The following is a 16,533-nucleotide window of genomic DNA, read 5'->3' as shown; positions in this document are numbered from 1 at the left end:
GCTTCCCGGATGCCAGGCACTGAGCTAAGCAATTTGTATTTGTTGTCCAGAGGATGCACATTCTAGTCATTGAAAGCATACACTCTGGAGGTTCAAATTTGGGCACCATTCTCATTGGCTGTGCAACCTTGGTCAAGACACTTCCTTCTCTGTGCCTCAGTTTTCTCATCTGCAAAATGGGGATGATGTTCATCCTCCTCCCAGTGGCAGTGTGAGTGGTCATCGAGGTGAGCCATGCCAGGGGCTCAGCACAGTGGCCAGCATGTGGTTTGAAGGTGAACTCCTGCTCTGGCAGATGTGATGATTTTTACTAAAACTGTGGGTCCCCACAGCAGGTGATGGCTCACCTATGGGTGTCAAATGCCCCTTCTTTGGCCCTACCGAGCCCTGGGGAAGGAGGGTAGCAGAGGTTTTAACCATCCCCAATCCCTAGAATTTTGTCTAGGGGTGTGTGTGTGTGTGTGTGTGTGTGTGTGTGTGTTCAGGGATTCTGGGTGGGCAGGGAGGCCAGAGTGAACAGCATTGACAGCCTGGAATCCCTCTTGCTTAGGATAAGCCCCCTCCCCTTATCACTGTGACCCTCCTCCCTCCTCCTCTGCCCGCCACCATTCAAGCCCTAATTCTCCCCTGAACCCACGTGCAAAGGGAGAGAAGAGAGGAGCTCACCCAGCAGCCCTGCAGGCCCCTTCCCAGGCTTGGCAACTGGGACCCCAGCTCTGGCTTTAGCAGGGTGATCTCAGGCCCTCCAGCTTTGCCTCTCCCCGTGGATGAGGAGTCCAGGGGGCCAGTGGGACGAGTCCACCCAAGCCCCTGGCTCCCCTTCCAGGCCACACCTCTACTGTCCCTGTCCAAATGACTCCGAGCCTGCTTGCAGGGCCTCAATAGGATCTTCCCTGGATCCAGCTTCCCAAAGGTAGACTGTGCAGTTACTGGGCAAGCGGACCTCTAGGCCAGAGTGGTGAACAGAGGGTGGCTGTTTGTGGGGCAAGTGGACGAACTTGAATACACCAGCTGGCTTGTGTGGGTGGCCCTTGTGCCATCGTGCTGATGAAGCCGGGCCTGCAGGCCCAGGCACTGCAGACAGGATACATAGGCTGGCCCTGAGCCCTCTGAGCCTCCTCCCACCCCCAGCCAAGTCTAGCTCCCTGTGAAACAGAAGCCAAAGTCCACATCCCCTAATCCCCACCGTGGACACTATCTCCACACTACGGTTCATGCCATAGGGCAGGGCTGAGGTGGTTTCCTCGTTGATTTCTGCTGTGGGGAAACAAATTAGAAGTGAGCTGGGCAGGGTGAAGAGAAGACTCTCCCTTCTGCAGGACAAAAAAACCCAGTCAGCAATTCCAGGGGGTGCCAGGGGAAAAAGAACCTGGAAGGCAAGGGAGGAGTCCTCAAGGGCTCAGGAGCAGTGGATGGGGTGGGGGTACAGCCCCTCAGCTCCATCCTCATGAGGCCCAGCTCCCAAACCACAGTCCCAGTTGCACCCTAGGCCTCAGTGTGAACCGAGGCCCTGCGTGAAGGGGAGGTTGAGGTCACCACCCAGTAAGAGGTGGCATCTCCAGTAGACCTGCCCAGTATGCATAGCCAGTATGGGTTAAGCATGACAGGACTTTGTCCAGTACGGTCAGATCCTTTGGCGCTGTCCTGACCAACATGGTGCCACTAGCTACATCTGGCTATTATGGCTGCTTAAACGAATTAACATTCAAAATTTAGTTTCTCAGGCATGCTGTGCTCAGTTTCAAGTGGTTGGTGGCTACCATATTGGAAAGTGTAGAAATAGACCATTTTCATCTTCTTGGAAAGTTCTATTGGACGGTGCTGCTTTGGGGCATTATAAATGAAAATTAGCTCTGTCACAAATTGTTAAAATCCTTCCATGGCTCCCCATTGCTCTGGGAATAAAGTCCACAACTCTTCCTATGGCATACAAGTTCTTGCATGATGTGAGCCCTGTCTGCAGGCCTCCAGCTTGCACAATTCTAGGGGGCACCATCCACATCATGGTTTATAAGACTGGCATCTTCTGGAGCTGTCCAGTACACAACTTGCTCAGCTGTGCACAATCATCCTACCTGCTAACCTCACCACTCTCATTTCTTAAACTCCAAACACTTTCCACAATAGTCTTTTGTCAGTTACAGAGTCACACCACTTCTTGTGGCCTCTGAGATTTTGCATAGTCTGTTCCCATTGCCTGGAAGACTCAATCATTCATCCATCCATCCACCAGCATCCATTCATCCATCCAACCACCATCATCCATGCATCTGCCTCTAACACTAACACACACACACACACACACACACACACCTTTGCCCCACTCCTCATCCTTTAGGTCTCAGCTTAAACTCCCCAGGCTCCTGTTATATATACCCATAGCTCCTATACATCTCATTTACAGCCTTGTCACAACTACAATTATATAACTAATTATGGGCTTTGAGTGTATCTGCCCATTGGACACTAAGCCCCACAAGGGCAGAACCATGACCTGGTACTTATGGCTCGATCCCTAAAGCCTGGTACACAGTGAGTCCTCAAGAACTCCTCTAGGACCCTGACCCAATTGCCAGCCCTCTAGTTCAGTCCAAGGACAAAGCCTCTCCATCGCTGAGCAAAGCAGATCACCCTCAAGGGCTGACTCCAGAAGACTCATGTCTGTAGCAGGCAGCTCTCTGCTCGCAGGCGTCTCCTACAGACCCAGTGCCTGGTGTTAGCCTCAGGACCATGTAGGAGATTATGGCAAAGCCACTGATCACCAAGGCCCAACCTGCCCACGGGTGAGTGGGGGTGCCCTGAGCATTACAGATGGCTTTTGGGAGAGGAGCAGTGGCCACTATATCCCTGACTAGGATGGGTTTCTGGATGGTTCTGCTCACATTAGCTAGGGGTTCAAATCCCATGGGGTGAGTAGCAGAATAAGCTTCCTGTCCAGCAGATACTCCTTGAGGCAGAAAATAAGCATCAGCTGCCAAAAGCAGTGTTTGTGCACAGTAATTATTGGGGTGTTCTCCATGCGGTGGAGGAATCCAAGTCATGTAATTACCCTGATGTTGGGCAGTTATTTTCAGCCCAAGAGGTGGGACAAATCATTCCCATCTCTAGGAAGCCCTTAGTACTCATGAGCCAAGGCTGCCTCAGCAGTGCTACTTCCAATGTACCTAGGAGCCCAAGGCCTGGCTCTGCACCTACTCACAGGAGCAAAGTCCTCGGCACCCAGTGCACAACCGGGCTCCCTGCCTCTAGAGTTCAGTAAGAAAATTATTATTATATTAATAATGTTTTCTGGCCAGGCATGGTGGCTCATGCCTGTAATTCCAGCACTTTGGGATGCCAAGGCATGTGGATCACTTGGGGTCAGGAGTTCAAGACCAGCCTGGCCAACATGGCGAAACCCTGTCTCTACTAAAAATACAAAAATCAGCTGGGCGTGGTGGCGCACGCCTGTAATCCTAGCTACTCAGGAGGCTGAGGCAGGAGAATCACTTGAATTTAGGAGGCAGAGCTTGCAGTGAGGCGAGATTGCACCATTGCACTCCAGCCTGGGCGACGGAGCAAGACTCTGTCTCAAAAAATATATATAAATAAATAAAAATAATGTTTTCTTACTAAGCCTTTTATTTGCACCTCGGTCAATTCAGAACCACTTTATTTTATGAGTTCACACCTATAATTATTCCTCTTATGCAGAAGAAGAGACAGAGGGCCAGGAAGGTGTAGCTTAGTCACATGTGGCCAAATTAAGGAGCAGGGATTTGGCACCAGGCCTCTCTGATTTCAAAGCCCAGGCTGGTGGCCAGTGGACCATTCTACTCTGCCCTAAGGCCAGGAATAGGAACAGCATTTCTGGATTTCTGCCATGTCGAGACCTGTGCTGACAGCTGATTTGGGGACGAGGGTAATGGGAAATGGACAGCAGTGACCTTTGCTTCTGGAACTCTCTATGTATCAGACGCCCTGCAATCCCAGGCCAAGCCTCTTCTTGAAGACAGAAGAGTTCAAGGATGCACAAATGGGACAGAAGAAATGGTGTTGCCCTGCTGAGGGATTAGCTCTTTCAGGGCCATTTAAAATGTAAACCTGCTTCCCTGACTCCCTGCTTAAAACCTTCTCGTGGCTCCATTTTGCTCTTTTCTTCTTCTTCCTCTTTTATTATTATTATTTTTTTAATATAGGGATGGGGGTCTCACTATGTTGACCAGGCTGGTCTCAAACTCTTGGCCTCAAGCAATCCTCCCATCTCAGCCTCTCAAAGTGCTGGGATTTAAGGCATGAGTCACCACGCCCAGTCTTCTTCTTCTTCTTTTTTTTTTTTTTTGAGACAGAGTCTCGCTCTGTTGCCCAGGCTGTAGTGCAGTGGTGCGATCTCGGCTCTTCTGCCTCAGCCTCCCAAGTACCTGGGACTACAGTCATGTGCCACCACACCCAGCTAATTTTTTGTATTTTTAGTAGAGACGGGGTTTCACTGTGTTAGCCAGGATGGTCTTAATCTCCTGACCTCGTGATCTGCCTGCCTCAGCCTCCCAAAATCCTGGGATTACAGGTGTGAGCTGCTGTGCCTGTCCGCCGCCTTCTTTTTTTAAGAGATAGGGCCTCACTATGTTGCCCAGGCTGGACTCAAACTCTTGCACTCAAGCAATCCTCCCACCTCAGCATTCTGAGTAGTTGAGACTCCAGGCGCACGCACAACCACGTCCAGCCCCAACAGTGCCCTTGGGATGAAGTTCAAAATCCTTCCATGACCTTCATTGGGACTGACAAACTATGGCCTGTGAGCCAAATCTGGCAGGCAGCCTGTTTCTGCAAATAAAGTTTTATTGGAACACATCCACACTCATTCATTTACATATCACCTATGACTGCTTTCACCCTCCAACAGCAGATTTGAGTAGGTACAACAGAGACTGTATGGCTCACGTGGCCTACGATATTTACTATCTGGCCCTCTGCAGAAAAGGTTTGCAGACCCCTGGTCTTCAAAGTCCTGTATGGTGTGGTTCTGCCTACAGAGCTACTGCCTTGCATAATTCCAAGACAATATGCAAATACGCTTGCATAACAGTACCTTGCACTGTTCTCATCATAGTCTGTGTGAATACAGTGCCCTGGAATTATGCAGTGTGCAGCCTGCTCAGCCACACCCAGGGGTCCTGTCTCCCTACCTCTCCCGGCTCATCTCTTGCTCTCTGGAGCACCTGGAGCAATGGAGGAAGCTGGCTTGGGTCTAAGGTGTTGCCTGGAGCTCAGGGAGCACAAAGACGAGAAAGGCACGCTTATTCCCTTCGGCCAGGAGTGTCCACGCCTTCTCTCAGTTGCCCACACTCAGGGCAGCTTCTTGCCCACAAAGCCCCAAGTCCCAGGCTCTGCCATCAGTTTGTCAGAGTGACCCATTTATTCTCATGCATTTGCTTAGCTGCGGCTCTAGGCAAGTTATTCCCTTTCTCTGCTTCCATGTCCTCATCTGCAAAATGGGGATCACAACAGTGCTCCCTCATGGCATTGCTGTGGGGTTAAGGAAGACAAGGCCCTGGCTACTGTTAGCATTTATTTTAAAAATAAAAACAAAAATCAACCAGTGAGCTCTTGCTTGTGTGCCACCCTGTGCTGGGTGCTGGGAATACAACCATCAACATCTTGCACCTCTCAAGAGCTTTAGAGCTGGTGGTAAAAGACAGAGGCAGTCTCCCTCCAGGGAGCTCTGAGCATATGCTGGTTCACAGACCACCGTAAGGCCACAGTTGGTGCCCCGCCACCCCCTACACAGGCAGGGCCCTACTGAGATGGCAAAGAGGTGGCTCCCGCCCTCCTCACTCACGTATCCCTGCTCCTGGCGCCGACCCCGCTGCTCCGCCTACACCTCCCTGGCAATCTGGCTGGAATCTGGGCCAAACAGGGCCATCTGGTCCTCTCCATCTCCAGCTGTAGCAAGTGAGGCTGAGCCGGCCCATCTCGGCAGGAAGCTGGTGGCGGCTGCCTTTGCAGGGAGACATCCCCGCTGACAAGCTTGTGTTTTCTTTGGCATCTGACCCACTCCGTCTCACAGAGCATCTTCCTGACCTCGACATGGTTAGCAACATGCGACCATAGGCGTGGCTCCTGCTCCTCCTCTGGGGAAACGGAGACAGCCAGGCAGAGGTGTCTGCCCAGTGGAGGTGGACCTTGGGCAAGCTGCATCTCCCCGGGGGGGTGCCCTGGGGCTGAGCTGCTGCCACCTCGCCATGTGACTTGCAGGGTCAGGTTCACTCACAAGGCCTGCCCTCCTATCTCTCTTCCTTCCTTTCCTGCCCAGTGCCCAGCAATGAGGCCTCATTCTCCCACTGCCTCCAAGGCATTGCATGATCTAGTCCCTGCCTGCTCCATACCCGCCTTACCTGGAAATCCCTCCCTGAATCCCTCACTGGTTCAGCCACACTGGCCTCTCATTTCCTAAAACAAAACAAAACAAAAACCGAGCTCTGATCCTCCAGGCCTTTGCACACACTGTTTCTTATGCCCGGAGCCTTCTTTCTTCCCATTCTTGGGCTGGCAAACTCTTCTTCATCCTTCAGATTTTAGCCAAAATGTCACCTCCTCTGGGAGGCCTTCCCTGATTGCCCCAATCTCCATTGAGCTTCCCCATCTATTCTCTCCACACTACCCTGCATTTCTGCTTTTGTCCTTTACAGCAGCACTTACTTTGTTGCCCATGGAGCTACTTGTTCCTGAGGCCATGAAACTATTTGTCAGTGTAGTCCCACAGACATGGGGCACAACAGGAGTATGACTCAGGAATAAAAAGCAATGATTGTGACTTTTGTACAAAATCGAGTGAGGCCAGATGTAGTGGCTCACACCTGTAATCCCAATGCTTTGGGAGGCTGAGGCCGTAGGATCACTTAAGGCCAGGAGTTCGAGGCTGCAGTGAGCTGTGATTGTACCACTGCACTCCAGCCTGGATGACAGAGCAGGATACTGTCTCTTAAAACAAGAACAAGAACAACAACAACAACAACAAACTTAAAAAAAAAAATGAGCGAGCAGACACCCTTCCTTGAGCCTCCCTCATCAACACCACCAGACCTGGAGGCTGACCACAGTAGTCCTTCAGCCCCACCCAACACTGTCCCCCTCTGCAGGCTGGATACAGGGGACTCAACATGTCCCTCTGTCCAGGATCCCACTCCTCATTCTCTCTGCCCTGTGCCCTTGCTCTTTCTACAGCCCAGCACTAACTGTGTGCCAGGCGTTGTGTTAAGCCCTTCATATCCATCAAGTCAATTAGTCCTCATAATCCAGTTACGAGGATAAGTAACCTGCTGTTATTAAATAACTCCCTGCGATTATTGCTCCAGTTTACAGATGGGAAAACTGAGGCTCAGGTTTGCATACATGAAATGATTTGCCCAAAGACACCTGGCTGGGAATGGTAGAGCTGGGATTTTCACCCAGGCCCAGCCAGCTCCAAAGAGTGAACCCTTAACCTTAACCACTTTGCTAAAATGGTACCAAACAAGGACCCAGGGAAGGAAACATACAGCGGAGAGAAGAACAGGATGGACACAGATGTTATCATGAAGAGAGCCCACAGGGATGGCAAAAAGCTAAGAGAAAGGTCAAGAACATTGCCAATAAAGGTCAGTGTTCCAGAACATCATGTGATAGAGAAGACAGTTGCCAACAGGCATTGCTGCAGCCTTTGTGGTTACTATATTTGCAAATGAAGTCACTGAGGCACAGAAGTGAACACTGAGCCTGAGGTCCAGCGCCACCTCTGTCGGTCTCCCTGCTGCATCTCCATTGTAGGTAGACCCCAGCCTGCCCCTGCTTCCAAGCACCCTGGTGGCCTACCTCATGTCGCCACATCCCGCCCACTGGGTTGCACCTCCTGCATGAACAGCCCAGTCCGCACTGACTTATTTCCCCCTCTTCAAGGTGCTGTCAGGACTGCTGTGGGCCCAGCCCTCTGCTCTGATAACGCCAAAGGGCCAGCACTCTCAGAGCAGCCCCTCTGCTCTCCTCCCAAGTCAAAGCTGTCCTGTGCCCCCAAGGCACTGCGCTTCCAAAAATCACCCCACTGAGCAATTGAAACCTTTCCACCCACCACTGCTCCTCCCTGGAACAGAAATAGCCAGAAATAGCTGCTCCCAGGGAAGCCCGGCTGCCTGGAGCTGAGGGTGGAGACTCAGTCAAGTTGCATGGTGGTTTCTGCAGTGGCTGGTGCAGCCCGCCCCTCTGCCAGGCAGCTCCCCCGGGATCCTGGGTGATGACTCACCCTGGTGGACCAGAAAGACACAGGCTTCCCTCAAAGTCACATCCCCAGGACCAAGCCTCAGGTCCCAGGAGCCAGCCCCTTGCTCTTCCCCAGATAGAAAGTATCACTCTTGGCCCATTCAAGAAGAGGAGGGGTTGGACAACCGTGTGAAGACGCGCAGAAATCAGAGCCCTCGGGCCCTGCTGGTGGGAATGTAAGATGGCACAGCACTGTGGAAAACAGACTGACAGGTCCTTAAAAAGTTAAACAGCATTACCATCTGACCCAGCAATTCTACTCCTAGGTATATATTTAAGAGGAATGAACATATATGTCCACACAGAACTTTGCATATGAATGTTTTTATAGCATTAGTCGCGATATCTCTAAAGTAATACCCAAATTTCCATCAACTAATGAATAGATACACAAAATTCCATACAATGGAATAGTATTTTTTTTTTTTTGAGACAAGGTCCCTCTCTCACCCAGGCTGGAATACAGTGGTGTGATCAAGCTCACTGCAGCCTCAACCTCCAGGGCTCAAGCAATCCTCCCACCTCAGCCTCCTAAGTAACTGGGAGTACAGGTGCGCACCACCATGCCCAGCTAATTTTTTTTGTATTTTTGTAGAGATGGCATTTTGCCATGTTGTCCAGGCTGGTCTCGAACTCCTCAGCTCAAGTGATCCTCCTGCCTCAGCCTCCCAAAGGGCTGGGATTACAGGCGTGAGCCACCACACCCAGCCCTGCCTGTCTTTCTCTGTCTTCACTTCACCTGGTTAATTCTTACTTAGATTCCAGGTCCCAGCTTCAATGTCATTTATTCTGCAAAGCCTCTTGCAGGTCTCCCAGGCTGGGCCAGGCACCCTTCTCATATGACTGCTGTGCCTCCCAAACTCCAAAAAGACTTAACACTATTTTATAGTTATGTATGGATTTGTCTGTGTCTTTACGACACTAAAGTTCTGGAGGGATAGGGTGAGTAGGACCATCTTTTGGTTACCGTGCTGCTCCTGTGATGTAGTTCAGGCCCCCAGTCAATTTCTGATGACCGCAGAAGTGAATGGAGCTTACCTGGCCTCTACCCAAGCCTCAGAACCGGCCAGAACATCTGTTCTTGAGCTACTCTATGCTTCTTCCTTTGGACAAGAGCATTCCCAGGCTGGGCCACAGACTTTTCCTTGTCAGAGAGAATCTTCACCCTTTGGCTTGAACAAAGAGGCCAGTTCCTCTCCTAGCATCTCTGATACCCTTAGCATCACCAGGACAAGATGGCCAAAGGGACCCCAGACACGTAGCTATAAACCTTCTCCCTTCTAGAACCTCTGTGCCCAGGACATATGTCTCTGCTAGAGACAGAGATTCACATCAGCTACCCAGATGCCTCTGCACATGTAACTTACATCTGGCATTGGGTGTATGCAGGAAAAGTGACAGCACACCCTTTAGGATATAAGCTCTATGCGGGCAACTCGTGTCTGTCTTCTTATGTGGGGCATGCAGCTCCTAGAGAAAGCACTCAACAAATATTTGTTGACTGAATGAACAAATTAAAAATATTTTTTTAAATTCTAAGAATAAAAAACTAAAGATACCCAGAAAACTGATGTACAAAGTAGGCCTGCAGTTAATCTTTTTCAATATGTATAGTCTTTCTGACACATGGAGGTTGGGGTGAGGTGGGGAATCACTTCCTAATGTGTGAGGGGACATTTGTGTATTCGATTTCCTCAAAGGGAGGGAGAACTGCATTTAACTCAGCTACCGTGAAGATGATATGGGCCTGTAAGATTTCTCCACCAAAGCTGCAAAGACTGTGTGCCTTGGACCCTTCCCTCTCTCTTCTTCTCCCTTCCTTCCCCTTCTCTTACCCCTCACAGTGCTTAATCTCAGAGACTGAAGGCAAGGGTCCCCCTTATCCAGAAACACCACCTTGGAACTTCCTCATTCTATTCATAAATACATCAGACCCCCGCTGCACCAGGCCCCTGTTCTTTACTGATTCTACCTCCAGAATTCTCCCGGCACCTCTCCTTACAGCTTCACTGCAGACCTAGGGACCTGATCTCCCTTCCGCTCCGCAGAGCCTGGCCTGCCTAAACACGCACTGGCCGTCCGGGAGCTCTCCAAGGTATCTGCTCTTATCCCAATTCCCCTCTCCCCAGATGCCCTGAATGCCTCTTTCTGACTCGCTCTTGCTCTCTAAAACCCATCTCTCTCACCTCACTTCTCCTTCCAGCTATCAATCCTGAATTTTTTAAAATAGTCCAATTACTTTATATCTCCAGGCAAGTAATAGATAAAAATATTTCCAGCCCTGCAGGTAGGAGATACATGCATATAAACACTGTAATAGCTTCACAGCCATCATAATAGCATCTAACATTCATTGACTATTTTCCAAGTATAAGGCACTGTACCAGGATGTTACATGTATTATCCCAGATCCCTGGGATGCCTCAATCCCCACAACAACCACATGACTTAGGTGCTATTATTAGACCATTTGACAGATAACTTATATGATTTTCCCAAGATTATTTAGCTAGTAAGCACTGAGACTCAAATTCTAGTCTGGTTGATTCCATACATAACTGGTATTTCAGGCATGACTAATTACAAGGGACCCTCACTCAAATATAGCCAAGAATAAAATCCATTCCTATCAATGTTTAGGAAAAGGCAACAAGCTGTGTATGAAGGGGGAAGTTCCTTCAGCTCACACCTGTCCACTCTGAAGCTTCCCTCTGATTTCCCTGGTCCTGTTCTGCTGTCCCAAAACTACCTCCCCTGTCTCTGCCTTGGCTTTCAATTTTGGTCTTTCCTAAAGATGCTACTCTGCCTCAGCCCTGTATTACATAGGACATGAACAAGTGTCTGCCTGGGGAAATAAAACAAGATTTCTGAAAATTTTAAAGGTAACCACATAAGAAATTGAAGTCACTACTTGTATCTTCCATATTATCGATGGAAAAGATAAATGCAAATCAACACAGTATTCATTAAAGTCACAAAATGAAAGAAATAATAAAGAAATAAATGCCACAAATCACGAAGCAAGATGACCGACATCCAAACATGTACCAGATGAGTAAATTGAATCATTTATCCTTCCCATAAAGCAGCAATGATTTGTTTGCCAAAAAAAAAAACAAAACAAAAACTACTGTATGCTGCTTACAAGAGATATATTCCAAACAAAATAACAGGGAGACTAAAATTAAAGGAATGTTCAAATATAAAACAGGCAAACACAAACACAAAGAAAGTGGAGGTGGCAGCGTTACTATTATGAAGAATGGAATTCTGAGCAAATAAGGAGGTAATCAACTTTAGGCTGATCAAAAATGAGATACTTCAAAATGAAATTATAAACAGAAAGCAGATCAGTGGTCGCCTGGGGCTAGCGGTGCAGGAGGGGAGAATGAAGCCATTATCAGTGAGGAAACCTTATGAACTGCATAATCAGCAAAGTCAAATTCAGTAAAGCAAAAATGGTTAGTATAGGCTGGGTGCGGTGGCTCACACCTGTAATCCCAGCACTTTGGGAGCCCGAGGCGGATGGATCACCTGAGGTCAGGATTTTGAGACCAGCCTGGCCAACATGGTGAAACCCCATCTCTACTAAAAATACAAAAAAATTAGCCGGGTGTGGTGGTGGGTGCCTGTAATCCCAGCTACTCAGGAGGCTGAGGTGGAGAATTGCTTGAACCTGGGAGGTGGAGGTTGCAGTGGGCCGAGGTCGCACCATTGCACTCCAGCGTGGGCAACAAGAGCGAGACTCCAACTCAAAAAAAAAAAAGTTAGTATATAAGTCAGAAGCACAGTTTTCCTAGGAATTTTCAGCACACATACTCCCTAAAGAAAAGATCAGAGGGCAGACAAAGATTTACGAACAAGGATGTTCACAGCAGCATTGTTTATATGCATATTGTTTATAAGTGAGAAATCCTGGAAGCAACCCAAATGCCTAAACAATTGGAGGTTGATTTGGTAAATTATGAAACATCCATATAATGGAATATTCTGCAGCTGGTATCTTTGAGGAATTTCTAATGACATGGGAAAATGCTTGATATGTAACATAGAATGGAAAAACAAAGAGTCAAAACTTTACATTCAATGGAATCTCAACTGGAAAGGAAAAAAATGCTTTCCATACATCCACACACTTTTCATTGGAAAAAAAATACAGTAGCTATGATTTATCAGGGATTTTTATTTTATGTTTGCCAGTATTTCCCAAGCATTTTAAAATCCATATGTACTACCTTTATAATCAGAACTTCTCAATTTCACTAAAAAACAAAAACCTTCCGCAGAATGATAGCCAAGTAGTAAGAACTCTATTTCTGCTCAAAGTAGCTAGTGCAGAAACAAAGTCTCAACCTGGCTGACCCCATGAAGGAAGTGCTAAAGCTGGGATTCCTGTATTGAGTAGGAAGTTAAATAGCAACAATAATACAAACCATTTTGTTTGGAGAGTGCAGGGGTTGGCACACTGTGGTCTACAAACCAAATCTGGCTTAATTTTATACTGCTTGCAAGCTGAGAATGGCTTCTATTTTTTTTTTTTAATGGTTGAAAAAACTCAAAGAAGAGTAATATTTGGCAATACATGAACATTATATGAAAGTGGCATATCAGTGTCCAAAAACTAATTGGAACACACGCTCCCTTGTTATACATTGCCTATGGCTGTTTTGAGGCTCCAGCAGCACAGCTGAGGAGTTAGACAGAGACCATATGGCCACACAGCCGAAAATATTTCTTATCTAGCCCTTTGCAGAAAAACTTTGCTGATCCTCAGGGTAATGCTTTTCAGCTAACAAAATATGTTCAATGGCTGAGAGCGGTGGCTCATGCTTGTAATCCAAGCACTTTGGGAGGCCAAGGCGGGCAGATCACCTGAGGTCAGGAGTTCGAGACCAGCCTGGCCAACATGGTGAAACCTGTCTCTACCAAAAATACAAAAATTTAGCTGGGCATGGTGGTAGGCACCTGTAATCCCAGCTACTTGGGAGGCTGAAGCAGGAGAATCGCCCGAACCCGGGAGGTGGAGTTGCAGTGAGTTAAGATCCCACCATTGCACTCCAGCCTGGGCAACAAGAGCGAAACTCCATCTCAAAAAAAAAAAAAAAAAAAAGTTCAAAACCACAGTCTCATTTCACCCTCACAATAAAAGTCTCCTGGTCCCTGGTAGGAGAGGAAGAAACAAATATAAGTCCAAGGTGAACCCTGGGATTGTGGCCAGGAAGGGAACAGACAGATCGGGCCCAGTTCCTTCACCTGTCAAGAAGTGAAAGGTGCACGAACCTCCCCCGAGAGCCTGCTGTTGCTTCTGGCTGTCCCCACTGTCTCTACCCCTGGCCCCAACTCAGCCACCTCTCCCCTCTGAAAGCAGCCACATTTCCTGTCAAGAGCGTGACCTTCTGAAACCTGCATGGTGGAGGCTGCAGCTGCAAAAAGGATGGTATTTTTATCCAGACCCTGCTTCCTGTTTGCTTCGCTGGGGTGTTTTGTTTGCGGGTGTTTGATTTTGTCATTTCTGATACAGACTCGGTTCCCATGTCATAACAAAACAGAGAAGTCTGGCTCCTGCAAGGTATGCTGACTGCCTTGCAGCCCCACCTGCCTGGGGGGCCCTGTCCTGCTACCCTCCCTGCATGCTGCACAATCTCCTGTGACTTCCACATACCCATCTTCTGCCCGTGCAGCAGCAGAAACCAGGGCAGCTGGGTGGGCAGAGAGGAAACAGGAGCATTTCTGCTGCAGGAAATGGAAAAATCCACTCTCTTATCAGACAGGAACAGCTAGAGAGGAGCTGGCTGGGCCCGGAGGGGAGCAAGCTGCAAGTTTTCCAGGGCTTCTGGAACCCTCTGTTCCTGGCTCAGAGAGGACCAGGACAGGATGTAGGTAGAGTGATGTATGGGACTTGGGAGCCATTTGCTGAAAATGTCCTGAGCTCTGGGACCTGCAGGATGGATCATTTGCTGATGCTCCCAGCAATAGACAAAAAAGCCATGGTCTTCAACCCTCGTATCCTCACAGCTCAGCCAGATGTGGGAACAGACAGCAGATGCATATCAGCATCTAACAAGCCTGTGATAAGAAGAGCTCACGTTTACTGAGCACTTGCTGTTGCCCAGCCCTGAGTCTAGCATGTGTAGGAAATGATCTCATTTAATGCTTACAACAGCCCAAGGCAAATGTGAGGCAGGCTCTAATGAGCTCCTATTTTACAGTTGGGGATACTGAGGCACAGTGAGTTTAATTAACTTGCCCCAATCTACTCAGCTGGTAAGAGGCTCCAATACCCCCACACTTGACCCATGCTTGCTCCACCATGAGAATGTATGAGAGAGCCAAACTTGACCCCAGGTTTTAAGAGTTGGGGATCTGCATGCAGCCCAAAGCCTTCCTGTTTCCTCTTCTGCCAGCATGCCTAGTGCCAGGCTCTGAGCCCAAGGGATGAAAGGGCCAGTCTGACCTTTGCTCCAACCACTTCCACCCTGGAGAGAAGCCATCAAAGCACACTGTTGGGGAACATGCAGTCTACCTAAGCATTGCACCTGGTATGAAGACACACGTGTAGTGGTTCAGAATTCAGACCCCACCATTTCCCAGTGGTTTGATCTCAGATGTGTCATCTCCTCTATCTGAGCCTCAGTTTCCTCATCTGTAGAATGGGGACTATAATCTCATAAGGTTGTCTGAGAATTAGATTATAAAGTGCTGACCATAGTGTCTGGAATGAGTAAAGTGTTTAGCTACTAGCTGGCTCTCCCCTACCCCACCTCCTGGCTCCAGCAGGCACCCCTTAGGAATGTAGGGCCCAGTCTTCAAGCTCCAAGACAACAAATAGCAGCACCAGATACAGTTATCTTTGGAGATCTGTGGACTGACTACAAGATAAGGCCAAAGGGCAGTTTGGGCATTGTGGTCAGTCTCCAAGATGCCACCCAAGTACCCCAGCCTCCTAGGATTCACCTTCTTGTCCAGTTCCCTCCCCCAGTGAACAGGGCTAACGTGTCACCAATAGGATGGAGTGTGCCTTGTGAGTCTGGGTCATAAAAGATGTTTCAGCTGGCCAGGCACGGTGGCTCATGCCTGTAATCCCAGCACTTTGGGAGGCCGAGGCGGGCAGATAACCTGAGGTTAGGAGTTTGAGACCATCCCGGCCAACATGGTGAAACCCCGTCTCTACTAAAAATACAAAAATTAGCCGAGTGTGGTGGCACATGCCTGTAATCCCAGCTACCTGGGAGGCTGAGGTAGGAGAATCGGTTGAACCCAGGAGGCAGAGGTTGCAGTGAGCTGAGATCACGCCATCCTGGGCAACAGAGTGAGACTCCATCTCAGAAGAAAAAAAAAAAAAAAAAAAAGATGTTTCAGCTTCTGTCTTGCCCCTTGGATCACCTGTTCTGGGAAAGCCAGCTGTCATAGTGTGGACTTAGCAGTCCTGTGAAAAGACCACCAGTGAGGGAGTGAGGCCTCCTGCCAACAGCGTGTGGGCGCCATCTTAGGATCAGATCCCCTAACCCAGTCAGGCCTTGGCCCACATATTGACGACAGCCTCCTGAGAGACCCTGAGCCCAAACCACCCAGCGACCCCGGGTTCCTGACTCACAGAAACTGTGAGAACACAGACATCTGTTGTTAATTTCACTTAACACCTTTTGGGGTGATTTGTTACGCAGCATACATAATGAGTGCCCCCAGAGAAGAGGCTCAACAGGAGGAAGTGGTCTCAAACCTGAAGGCATCACGCTGAGCTGGGCACCACGAGGACTGAAGAGCCCAGGCCTCCCAGACGTCTCAGAACCCAACCTCCCCCTCACCCACAGCCAGTCAAGTTTCCGTTAACCAGGGAAATTCTTTGCTGAACCCCACAGCTGACTAAGGGTTTCTATTTCCACCCACAGTGCAGAGAACCGTCCACGTTTGTCACTCATCACCCGGGTCTGTTTCTTGTTCTGGGAGCACAGCCCAGGCTTCCCCACCGTGTGAGGATGGAACTGGGTCCTGACGCACCCTCCTGAGCTAAGGGTGCCACTGCCCTGGCAGGAGAGGTGGGACGGAGGTGGAAACCCCTGTCCTCAGCAGCCATGCACAGTTTTCTGATCAGCAGGGGAGTTTTGACCTGCTCTGTTTCCGACCTGGGCCACTTCATCCCTCCTTAGGCACCCTGATGGTCCTCCGCTCCCGGGAGGTCACCATATTCATGCCAAACTTAGTGCGGACACCCGATCGGCATAGCGCACTACAGCCCAGATCTCCCAGACCCAAGTGATCCTC

General features: G+C 49.1%; 1 protein-coding gene across 2 annotated transcripts in view; it reads right to left on the bottom strand.

Moving 5' to 3' along the window:
- PPP1R16B (protein phosphatase 1 regulatory subunit 16B) overlaps positions 1–16,533 on the bottom strand; it is a 118,178-nt gene that overhangs the window by 34,143 nt on the left and 67,502 nt on the right. The gene's annotated exons all lie outside the window — the stretch shown is intronic.

This window comes from Pan troglodytes, chromosome 21 (assembly GCF_028858775.2).
Source record: "Pan troglodytes isolate AG18354 chromosome 21, NHGRI_mPanTro3-v2.0_pri, whole genome shotgun sequence".
In the NCBI taxonomy this organism is placed as follows: Eukaryota; Metazoa; Chordata; class Mammalia; order Primates; family Hominidae; genus Pan; species Pan troglodytes.
The sequence above is the reverse complement of the archived record's forward strand: the minus strand, read 5'-3'. Positions and strand labels throughout refer to the sequence as shown.